Genomic DNA, 12,674 nt, shown 5'->3' with positions numbered 1-12,674 from the left:
CCTAGCACAAAGTCTAAAAACCTCAATAAAAGCATGTTTGTCCCTTTCAATCTAGGTCAGAGTTTTAAAAAACCCATCATAGCTTCACAGAACAAAATGGGCAAGTGGGTCAACTTAGATGAGGGTATCTGCCTTGTACCTTCTTTCTGTTTCTCCTTCTTTCTTCACCATCCGCACGAGTCACCACCTCCCTGCTGATTGGGGGGGGGAGGGAGGGAACCGACAATATTTGCTTTGTTTCTACTCAATTTAACTTTTGGTTCTCAGAGAAGTGTGTAGGCTTCAAAGGAAACTAGGGGCTTTTAAAGTATCCACCATCAGCTAAGTGGCATGAGAAACCAAAAACAGACAGTACAATTATCCTATACAAAGACTACCACAATGCATTTCTGCGTCATCTTCTAATATGAAGTCCAGTAAAAACACTTTGGAATAATAATAATACCTATTCCGTTAGTTTGTTTTTTAAAAATTGAACGCAAGTTTTTGTATGGATCAAGCATGACACAGAGATATTTTGTGGTCATCTTTGTACAGAAGAATGAGGCTGTCTGTTTCTGAATTTATTCATACAATTTATGAGTCACGTATTTTGCACAACCATACAGTTAAAAGCAAGAACAACCAAAACACAGTCAAACATAACAGATTTCTGCAAATCCAGCCAGCTCTAATCTGCAAATGTCTTCGTAATGAATAAGAACTTCAATGGAATATTTGTTAATTTATATTGTCCCTGCCTGCAAAGTATTCAAGACATTTCAAACAAAATTTATTTTCAAAACACAATACAAAAAGCCTGATATAAATGTAAAAAAAAATCTTAAAACAATCACAATAGAAATACATTAAAATAGAGACAAATAACATAACTAAAATTAAACAGAAGCAGCAGCAATTTTAGTCCCAATTAAAATACAAATTTAAAAAAAAACACCATTAGAATAAATTTCCTTTCATTGCCCACCCAAAAGTAATGAAACTAGGCACACCTCACCTGAAAGACTGTTCCAAAGCCTATCTGCCACAAATGAAAAAGTTCTCTCTCCTCATCTGCCATACATCCCAGTGTTTCTCAACCACCGGTCCCTGGACCGCTGCCGGTCCCCGAAGGGTTGAGTGCCGGTCCCTGACTGGGAGTCAAACCCCCCCCCCCAACTGAAATCAAGGCACTCACTTCCTCAGTTTTGCACATGGCACGGAACAGGAAGAGTATCACGGAGGCATGGGACCCTTCTTGTGCCTTGCCTCCACGTGCTGCTGAGATCTTCCTACAGCTATCTTATTCCCTATCTTTACAGCTTCAAACTGTATGCGGTGCGGGGGCATGGAGGAAAAAGTATGGCAGTGGGCGCCACTTGAAGGGCTGCTGGTTCTTGCATGCTCATTGTTTGCAGCCAAAGGTTGGTTGATTGAAGCTGCCTGTTGTGGTCGAGGCGCCTTGAGAGGGAACGCTGTTTCCCTCTTGCATCAGTGGGGCTTGCTTGTATGTTGTTTTCATTGGCCCCATGTAGCTTTTGAATTTTTCTAATGGCCCAACATCCCCTCTCCATTGAGTAATCACAAGCACCTCCACTCCAGACATACTGGAGACAAATTTGTTCACCCAGGCTTTTAGATTCAGGGGTTCTCAACCTTGGGTACCCAGACGTTGGTGGACTTCTACTCCCATAATCCCCAGCCATAATGGCCAAATGCCATTGTTGTTGGGGGTTATGGGAGTTTAACTGAGGGACCCAAGGTTAAGAACCCCTAATATTCCATGTTTGCAAAAGATTCCAAATTTAATTATTTTAATGCTTATATTATTTTCATTCTAAACTGCCCAGAGATGCAAGTTTTGGGCAGTACAGAAGTCTGATAGATAGATAGATAGATAGATAGATAGACAGACAGACAGACTTGAAACCCCTTTACTAACTGCTGGTCCGGGAAACTGCGCATGAAGAATGTAGCGGTCCTTGAAACTCTGCACGAAGAATTTAGCGGTCCTTGACTCCAAAAAGTTTGAGAAACACTGCATCAGACTGCTCTTCTTTTCTCCTCCCATATTGTGCTCAACTGGTACAGGATCCCAACTGCATTAGGCAGACATAAGTGGGACATTGGCAAAACTGTAATATAAGATTGCCAAGAATAACAGCCACCTAATGGTGCAATGGGGAAATGACTTGATTAGCAAGCCAGAGGTTCCAGTTCAAATCCCCACTGGTATGTTCCCCAGACTATTGGAAACACCTATATCGGGCAGCAGCGATATAGGAAGATGCTGAAAGGCATCATCTCATACTGCACAGGAGATGGCAATGGTAAACCCCTCCCGTATTCTATCAAAGACAACCACAGGGCTATGTGGTCGCCAGGGGTCAACACTGACTCAACGGCACACTTTACCTTTAATCCAGTATATGTTTACCTGGAAGTACATTCCACTGTTTTCAGTGGGGCTAACTCATGGGTAAATGTGCACAAGACAGTACCCTTAACTGCCCACTTGATTTAAATTTACCTTTTGCTTGCATATAAACATCATGGGGGCTGTTTCAAACAATACTGGCCCCAGCATGAGTGAAATGAAGAGGGCTCTGTGGTCGCCAGGAGTCGACACTGACTCAATGGCACACTTTACTTTAATATCTGCAGAAGGATATTTCCTTCAAGACAGTGGCCTACATCTAGACTAGTGTTGCGCTAGTGTAATACTGTTCTACTGCTGCCACTATTACTATTTATTAGGCCTGGGTGCATTCAGAAAATTCAAATTCGGCCTAATCTGAATTTGACAATACTGGATTCTATGGGCTCTGGCAATATCGGATATCAGATCCGATCCAGAATCCAAATTATGACTTAAATTCAGATTTTTCCCCATAGAGGTGAATGGGGGGAATCGAAAAAAATCACCCAAAATCACCACTTGGTCCTTGAAACTTGTCATACGTGGGGAAACCTTGAAACTTGCCATACATGTGGGGCCCCTGTAGTGATTTTGAAGAGTTTTTGTTGATCCTACGATTTTCAGTAATTTTTTTAAAATTGTGTTTAAAATAGCTAAAAATTGTGAAATCTGTCTTGTTTGAATGCAGAACTTTACAAACCCTTCTGAAATTGAAGACCCTCCTTGGACCATCATTCCACCAGTATGTAGAAGAATCTGCCCTTTGTCTTCATGAAAAGGAGTAACAGCATGCCCATTTTGTGTCCCCCCCCCCACCTTTATATTTCCAGAATGGATGGGCATACAGTTATGAAAGCTGGCACACATGAAGTCCACATTGGTGGGATTGTCACCCAGGGTTCGATACAGAGGCTAAAATCATGTTCTTTAGTGTATTTTTCATGTCTTTGGAGTGGGGGGGTAAGCTTGAGAAAAATACAATTCAATTCTTTTAGCTTGCGTTTCTTTAAATCTAAAGCGAGAGGTCTGATGGGAGTGGTTTCGGAAGGACTCTTGTGTGGCAGCAGGCAGTTGCCAACCAAGGAAATCATCAAATGGCCCCCAGCTTCTCCACAAATCACTATACTGTGGGGATGGGGGACACAGATTCCTATTATGATGCTTGTGCAACAGCTCTGTGTGTCCTTTGCTAGCTTCTAACTTCTTGTGAAGTTAGACTTTACACTTCTTGTATGTAAAGGATTGCAGTTGGTGGTAGTGCTAGTTTTTGGCCTTTTGCATTTTTGCTTGCTTGTTGTTCGCCGTTTGCTGTCTTCTTGTCCTGTCTGGTTATTCTTTAGGGTCCTTGATTTCAGATTTTCTGTGCTCTGTGGTGTGTGTGCATATATTTGTGTGTGTTTGCTTGTTTTATTTTATTATTGTAAATCTACCCTTTTCCCTGTAGCTTGTAATTTGTTTGCTGCAGTCACCCCTCAATCCCCTTCTTATCACCACCCAACCCCCTTCTTAAAAGAACCTTCTGTAGTCCTGTTTGCTCTGTTCTTTGTATCTCTGTGTAACTTAAGTATTCTGTGTTGTGTGCTGGCAAAACACATTTTCAAATCCAAATAAAGTTGTGTTTTTTTATTGCCTACCTATTCACTCTAGATCCCCACACTTTCCTTCACTAGTCTATGCACCAAAGCACCACACACACACACACACACACACACACACACACACCCTGACAACTTGCTGTTTGGTTTTCTTAAGTTCTTCTCACCCACCTTCTTGGTCTTTGCACACTCCCTGGGCCTCCTTGCACGCCAGCAGGGATACCCCAAGCCTGCCCACCACCACCCCTCTCCACCTACCTCGGCTCTGCTGGCCAACTCTGAGTATGCTCCAACACAGACTGCCATGCTGCCTGCCTGCAGCACAGTGCCAAGCCAAAGTGCTTCCAAGTCTCTGCCAGCCAGCCTGCCCGCCTGCCTGCCTGATGCCAAGCTCCAGCCGCTGCTGCTGCTGCTGCTCTCTGCCTGCCTGGGCTCCGCTGAACAACTCTGAGTGTACTCCAACACAGAAGGTGTTAAAGCTTGTGGGCGGGGGGGAGGGGGGATACAGACTCCTTCCAGTGTGGACTTCACGTGTGCCGAATTTTGCCATTTTTTCCAATTTGGGGCAATTTCAAATAAAATCCCATTTTCTGAATCCGAATTTGTGCAGGCGCAGCGGGGAAATGGCTTGACTATCAAGCCAGAGGTTGCCGGTTCTCATCCCTGCTGGATAGGGCCAGTTGCTCTTCCCCTGCTAAATGCAAGCGAACCGCCACTTTAAACGGTGCCTCTTTGTTCAGTTCGGGGTGGAGCTATAATTGAGCAGATGGATTCAACAATACCTGGGGCCCTGAGCTTCCCTCAGCTCCACCCCTCCCTATTTTCTTCATTATCTTCCTCACTCCAAGGGGCCGTCGGAGAGAGAAGCAAACACAGGTACCCTCTCCCCTAGCTACACCCCTGGTTCAGTTAGCAGGGCCACTAGTGCAAGGATGTTGTACAAAGAAAGAATATCCGTTTCAGAAGACAGATGTGTCAGCACAAGATGTTGACACACTGCACAGCTATATACGTGCCCCAGACAAGGTCTTCCACTGTTAGTTGCACAAAGTTGCAGAACACCACATCTTTACACAGCTCTACAAACAAACACACAATGAATATTTATATACTGCTTTTCAACAAAAGTTCCCAAAGTGGTTTATACAGAAAAAAACAATCATAAAGTAATACGATGGAAAGTTCTTATTCTCTACAAACATCTTCATTGTGTACAACTTCTCTTGGACATCCTAATCTGATGCGATGCCACTCTATGGGAGGATACAGTAAATGTGAAAGGGGAAGGGGGACTCGGCAAAAGGAATGTTCTCCGTGATCAGTCCTGCCAACAGCAGCTCAAACATCTCTGAGGAAGTGAGCACCACTGCTGTGGCCAACCAATAGTAACACTATACACAGAGAAACGCTTTGCCAGCAGTTGGACCATGCTGAGTGGTTTGGGATAGCATCTGGGGATCCCAGGGAAAGCGGGGGAGTGAAATTGCAAAAAAGCATCACATGCCTGTACATCTGGAATAGAAGCCACGGGTTGAAGACTAAACTACAATTGCCACAAAAGTTCTGAACAGACCCTATGAATCTAATTAATAATATAGTTGGCTGAGAAGGGATGATTAAATGGATAGGAGCAGCGTCCCCTCTAACAGGGATTCCCAGGTGTTGGGGATTCTGGGAGTTGTAGTCAACAACATCTGGTAATCCCTGTTCGAGAGAACATTGGATAGGAGAAAAACAGTATCCTTTTATCTTATATAAAATAGGTATTAGCCAGGGGGAGGAGAACAAGGATGATAAGAATTGGAGGAGAAACATGAGTAACTATGAAAAAGAAGAGGAACCATGAGTGCCATCTACTTTGGGGATGGACCGGATACATCCCATTTTTTAGAAAAGACTTTTTTTTTCAACCCGGGGACCAATGAAAAGCAGTGTAAACTACAAGAAGATTTAAACACACCCACACCCCTGATTGTTAATCTGTCCAATAGGGAGCTCACAGTGGCAAAGATGAGAGTAAGATCTATCTTGTATACCAACAACAACATTTAACTCCTGACCAACAAGGAGTGAACTAAAGCATATGTTTAGAAAAATTAGATTGCGAGATTTCTTCAAAGATTCAAAAACAACAGAAAAGGGTAATGTTGTATTTAGACCATAATCAGCATTTAATCCTCCAGTTAATAATCCATATATGAATGCATGTGAAGAATTGGTCACTGGGGATACAGAAAATATGGAATATAAGAATAATAGCATAATTTAGCAAAAGCAGAAAAGCAAGCCTCTGACAATCTTGAGAAAAGGTAAGGTAAGGTGTGTTAATAAACAAACCTCCTGACAAACAGGGAGAATAGGTTGTTATAAACATGCATGATTACTTAACAGAGGCTGTGCAACAACTGAATGAATTACACAGCAGTATACGAATATATTTATTTTATATAAGTAATATAAAAATATTATTTATATTATATAAATACAATATAAAAATATATTTATATAATGTATGACATACTTATAGTATTATATATTACATATTATCCATATATAGTATATTTCTGAAGTATATCACCCTAAAAAGGAAACATTAAACATAATGGGCTACATACTGCGCAGCGACCCACCGATGGAAGCAGTCAATGCCTCTGACCTTCTGCAAATCACATTGACTCTCTTGGTGATGACACGAGAGGCTCCATGCAAACAGCATGCTGGGTCAGAGCAGCTCTGCTCAACTCCCATTGGATTCTCGCAGGCAGCATGCCATTTGCGCCATCGCTAAGAGCACCCACATGATTCGCAGAATAACAGAGGCAGCGTGCATGCCACCCACTTCCTTTGGGGGGGGGGGAGGTGGCACCATATGTAAGCCAGTAGAAGAGGGCCTGAGTAATGGATTTGTTAGTAACTCTACATATGATATATATTTTTTAATGCAAAGTGAAGAAAGAACAGAACAATTTCATCTCCTCTCAAAAATATATGTGCAATGTTATTCTGTTCCAGGCCACCTATAGCTAAAGGAACAAGTCAAGCTTGTTACCACAAGACCAGCTCTCCTCCTCCTTAGAAGCCTCATGCTCTGTTTATATACAGTCTAATTTATCTGTTGTTTGTATCCTTTTTGCACAGATCAAGACTGCCCTAGTGAATCAAAGTAACAACTGAGAGTCAGCAGATTACCAGTACTCTGTGACTATAAACTTCATCTCTGGAAAGAGCTCACATCTCCTTCTGCTTACCTTTTTCTTGCCCTGGAGCTGAATCATTGTTGGAAAAGGTATAAAATGAATTTGGATTAGCAGTTTGCTTTTGCTACAGCTGCCTTAAAACAGAACACTATGGAGTTTCTTTGAGTAACTGCTTATGTTACTCTGTGAGTAAAAAAGAAAAGTCTTTACTAATGCTCAGACAATTCGCATAATTGTCTGACAATAAAAAAAATCCTGGCCTGTGTTCTAGCAAACGCTGGCTCAAACTAAAGGGTGGGAAAGGAAACATATATATGTTCACACATAAAGCTCTGCAGAGTTTTGTTGTAAATAGGAACCAATTGGGGTGGGGGGATGTTTTATCTTTAGGAGGCAGGCTACCAACATTTTTTGTTGATTCGTAAGTTTTGTAAACTTTTCTACAAGGCTGTGCTATAACAACACAAGAGGGGGACACAACACAAATATGGTGTTGCCGAGGGGGCATTGCTATTGTAAGAGACATGGCAATGGGGGCTTCCATGGAGAGTGCCTGCACTTCTGAATTTGAGACTGCACCACTGTATAATACTATGATGAAGCTCTGTTCCTGGAAGGATTTAGATACATATAAATAAAAGGAACACAGAAAGTAAGGAGGATTGAATATTGATAGTACTTTGCTCCAACATGCAAATTCTAAGGAAGAACTGCCTTTGATTGCATGGATGGAACCTTTAAGTGAGAGCCAGCTTTAACACCAGGGCAGGAAAATTGTAGTTCTGAAGCTCTAGGAATAAGACCACCAAATTATGACTCTGTGACTATGTTTTTTACTCTGAGAAAGTGTGTTGGAAAGATACTCCTAATGAAAATTTATAAAGCACACATAGCTATTTAACACATCTCTAGACTAGAAGTGTGCTGGGCATTTATTTTTAAAATGAAAGACCTGTGAGGGTAGGCAAGTTCCCTCTTTCTCCTGGGTGAATTATTCAAAAAAAGCTTTATTGCTCCTCTCTTAAAGAACTATCCTGGTCATACAGATCAATTTTACTTGGATGTTTTATTGTCAAATTATAAACTTGTTACTTCTATAAACGTGGCCAAGTTCTGTTTTGTTGCATCCAAACTTCGTAGAGCTTGTATTAGCAATCTGAATATTTTGTAAATTATAATTGTATTATTTTAAGTGTTAAGCTGGTCTAAGGACCATAATAAATTTACTACTACTCAAAAAAAGGATAACCTTCCCTTGACTTTTAAGAAAAGCAATGGCCTTACTTTGTTTCCTGGGGTGGGGGGGTGGAGTGTTCCTGTTTTAATCATTGTCTTTATAATACAGGAAGGGAGGACGTGGGGGCACTTTAGTATCTGGAGAATTTCTTCCTTTTCCTTGAGCCTGCATGTTTTGCTCTTCTTGGATTTATTTCATAAATATTTCTAGTTTTATGTGTGAGTCAATTTCTGGCAATTGAGACTTCTTTATTTCCAAGCATGTTGATGAGTTTTTAATACTGAGTATTTTATAGTGGTTGATATCCTAACATAGTGTGCTCCCCCAGTCCTCCTGCACACACACTGTTGCACAAGAGGGCTAACATGTCCAAGTGCTACCTGTGCTCCACAGTGTCCTATACTGCCTGTGCATGTGCACAGTGCTGCCTGAGTGCATGCTTGGACACCATGTGCATGCACGGGGCTTTTAGGGACACATGCCACCCCAGCAGGAGGCAGTGGAGAGGAGGTAAGCATCTGCTCTCCTTTAGAGATGTGCTCAAATTGTTCCAGCCTCCTGCAGCTGAAAGGTTTTGGCAGAGGGTCTCTTTAAAGGAGACAGGCCCTACCTGCTCCTCCGATGATCCGTCGCCACTCCATGCCACTGTCATTCTTTAAATCTAACTTGAAAGCAGCAGCTGCACTGCTGCCCCCTTTAAGCTGCCACGCGATGCTGCTCCCAGCAGCCCTTGCGTGGTGTCGGCATGCAAATAGTGTCGATGCATGCTTTCAAGATAGATTTAATGAATGACAGAGCCGTGATGACACAGCGGCTCACCAGAGGAACAGATAGGACCTGCTTGCCTCCTCTTTAAGGTACTCCTCCTCAGCCCCTGGGATATGCACGAAGCATTTCGTGAACATCCCTACTCTTTTCCCTTAAAGTTCCCTTCCAAATTTCCCAGGGAGTGTTTGTGCACAATGCACATCCCTATCCGGAAGCCCTCTTTAAGAGCAAAAACATGGCGCTGACTCTGAGCAACATGTTTCCACTCTTACAGAGCACTTCCAGAGTGCAGGAAGCACTCTGAAGTATTCGCCTTTTTGTGCAACAGTGTGAACTCAAGATGACTTGGAGGGAGTTGCATAAGGGCTCCCAATGCATCCCCGCAGACCCTCCCAGTGCACACATTTCTTTAGTCAGGCTGTCAGCCAGTGTGTTTTCTAAAAGGGTAGGTGTATATTTCATTACCTCTGCATCAGACTTCCTAGTTGATATTGATAACCTTTTTCTGGAGGAGCATTTAAACATGAAAACTCCTCCAGCCTGAAGCCCCCATAGAGCTTTTGAGATTCTGATCAAGTGGTAACTGAGAATCAAAATTTAGCACGATAAATAAGAAAAACATGTGGCAATCAGCTTAACATTAAATGCTCAAAAAGTGTTGAAAATCTGATAAAGAAGCAAACAAGCAATGCAACCATGTGGTTAGCCTTCACTTAGGTTGCTGGTTCTGTTGTATTACACACAAACTCTCCCCACATGCTGCAAACCCGAGGAACATGACAGACCATGTGTGTTTCTATTCCTCCTCCTGTGTTCAGTTCATAAACCCCACAGCCATTACAGAAACGTACTCAACTCTCTACGTCTTTTGCCTTTCCCCATTTCCCTTCCAAACTGAGCATGTGACAGGGTATGATTCTTCTCTCTCCTCTGAAGTGTAACAGGGGAGAAGCCCATGCTCTCTTTCCTTATGTGGCCAAGTGGGTCCCTCTCATGGGACTTCCCTTGAAATATGCATTTCCTGTGAAGTGCAGTAAAGTGGGATTAAAATGGACGAAACAGCAGCGCATTATCAGGGAAGTAGGGAATTGCTCACACACTCCTGCCATTGGCTGACAAAACTCCCAAGATGCTGGGGCTGGTTCCTCCACTTTTTTCATTTGTTTTTGGAACATAAACACACCACCACGCAACAATCTGGGCAAGCGGGGAGCCAGCCTCACCTCCATGTGTTTCAGTGGCACAGGTAGAAGCTCCAGCTTTCTTTTCCAGCCACAGCCCAGGAGAGGTGCTCCTGGGGTGCTCCCGTACACTTTATTCTGCAAAAACCCAACTCCATGCTCCCTGTGCCTCCACTCCCACTGTATGGTTCCTCGAACACTTTCTGACTTTGCTTTCCATTAGGCACCCCACATCCCCTGCTCTTCGTGAACTCGCATTTCTTCACCCACTAAAGTTTGCACATCCCCCCCAAAGCTAGTCTATGAAGAGCACACATACACATGGCCTGTTTTTGCCTCCTCCCACCCGGCATCCCCAAAACATAACAATCCTTCTGCCTCATTGCTCAGCACCCACTTATCATGACCATCCCTTAATCTTACTGAAGTGACCAAATCTTCTGTTCTCTGTACCCCTTTTCTTCGGCCCCCTCCCTCTCTCCATCACATTGCTTCACTTCTAAAAAGAGAGGTGCCGGGCCTCAAGCCTTGTTTCAAATCACGCTTGGCTCTGAAAGCAAACGGGAGGAGGGCTATAGGAAACCACTCTGCACAAGCTCAAGGAAACGCTCTACTTTGACTCGATCGCAGGGTTTGAGCCCCGCCATCGAAAATCGGTTCCGGTGCAAAGTCCTGCCCAAACTTAAGCCCTGCCCAGCAGTCATTCCAAATCCTTCCGACTGCAAAGCTGGATGGAAAGCGGAGCAACGGAGAAATAGCACTGCAAGGCCGAGCGAGACTCACCGCCTTCCCCGAGCCGGTCCAATGCGATCCAGGAGAGGCGGCGGCGGGGCACAGTCGTCCTCCACTCTGGGGGCTTTCTCCTCCTCTGTTGCTGCTGCTTGCTGCTGCTGCAGCCGCTGCCAGCGGAAACGAGGGGAGGGACCGTCGGCGTCCAGGGCTACGGAGAGCGGGGAGGAGCTGGGGGCACCCGCGGGGAGGCAGGGCTGCGCTCCCCTTCGTTCTGCCTGGACCGGGTCCGGGGGGAGTTGCAACTCTCCCACCGAAAACGGGATTCGGGAGGAATGTGCTCTCTCGTTTCCATTTGTCTCTGCCCCAACTCCTAAGAGGATCTTTTGCGTGGCTGCAACCCCCCGAAATGGGAAGAGATGCGTTGCTTGTGCCATATTATCAAGGTTGCATGGCCTGACTGAAATCTCTCCCCCGCCCCTCCTCCGATTTACTCTGGAAAATGCTTCTCTCCCCAATCCGCTGCCAACAGAAGGAGTTGTGGGTGGGTGCAATTCCCATTCCCACCATTAACCCTAAAGAAGGGACTGGTGGGGTGGGAGGGAGGCCAGTGAGCGTGGAACAGGAACACACTTCCAGGATAAGGGGGCTGCCTTTGAGGGACTCAATTGAGAGGATGGGTTCAAAGAACCTGCCCCCCCCCCGCCCAGGTCCTATGTGCCCCCTACACCATCCCTCCCTATTTTCATCATTATCTCCCTCACTCCAAGGGCCGCCAGGGAGAGAGGCAAACACAAGTCCCCTCTCCCCAGCTATAGGAACATAGGAAGCTGCCATATACTGAGTCAGACCATTGGTCTATCTTGCTCAGTATTGTCTTCACAGACTGGCAGCGGCTTCTCCAAGGTTGCAGGCAGGAATCTCTCTCAGCCCTATCTTGGAGAAGGCAGGGAGGGAACTTGAAACCTTCTGCTCTTCCCAGCACGGCTTCATCCCATGAGGGGAATATCTTGCAGTGCTCACACATCAAGTCTCCTATTCACATGCAACCAGGGTGGACCCTGCTTAGCTATGGGGACAAGTCATGCTTGCTACCACAAGACCAGCTCTCCTCTCCTGGGTTCAACGAACCTGGGGCCCCCAGCTCCTGAGGTCCTCCCATTTCCACCCTTCCCTATTTTCATCATTATCTCCCTCACTCCAAGGGGCTGCTGGGGAGAGAGGCGAACACAGGCTCCCTATCCCCAAGCTCTTAGGGATGTGCACAGAACCGCGGAGACGTGGTCCGGCGCCTGCAGGGGTTTCCCTTTAAGAGGGGGTTGCACTTTAAGGGGGGGTTGCGCCGATAGGGGTTTCCTTTTAAGGGGGGGTTGCACTTACCCCTCGCGCTGCTTTTCCCCCACCGGCGCTCTGTTTCTGTGAAATGTTTTGGGGGCGGCAGCGTTCCTCCCTGCCGCCACTGCCCCCCCCCCCGTTCTTGTCCGGAAATACCAGAAGTAACGAGTGCACACGCGATATAGGAATATGCTGAAAGGCATCATCTCATACTGCACAGGAGGAGGCAATGGT

At 44.9% G+C, this 12,674-nt stretch overlaps 1 protein-coding gene across 5 annotated transcripts in view; it reads right to left on the bottom strand.

Annotated features, from left to right (window-relative positions):
• Positions 1-11,303, bottom strand: part of TSPAN9 (tetraspanin 9) — a 419,005-nt gene extending 407,702 nt beyond the window's left edge. For 3 of the 5 annotated variants that reach the window (XM_053256312.1, XM_053256314.1, XM_053256311.1), the window contains exon 1: positions 11,160-11,295. The gene's annotated coding sequence lies outside the window, so the exon portion shown is untranslated. Of the gene's footprint in view, positions 1-11,159 lie in introns of all 5 variants that reach the window. The other 2 variants (XM_053256310.1, XM_053256313.1) reach the window with 2 other exon arrangements.
• Between the last annotated feature and the right edge of the window lie 1,371 nt (positions 11,304-12,674).

This window comes from Hemicordylus capensis, chromosome 5 (assembly GCF_027244095.1).
Source record: "Hemicordylus capensis ecotype Gifberg chromosome 5, rHemCap1.1.pri, whole genome shotgun sequence".
Lineage (NCBI taxonomy): Eukaryota > Metazoa > Chordata > Lepidosauria > Squamata > Cordylidae > Hemicordylus > Hemicordylus capensis.
The sequence above is the reverse complement of the archived record's forward strand: the minus strand, read 5'-3'. Positions and strand labels throughout refer to the sequence as shown.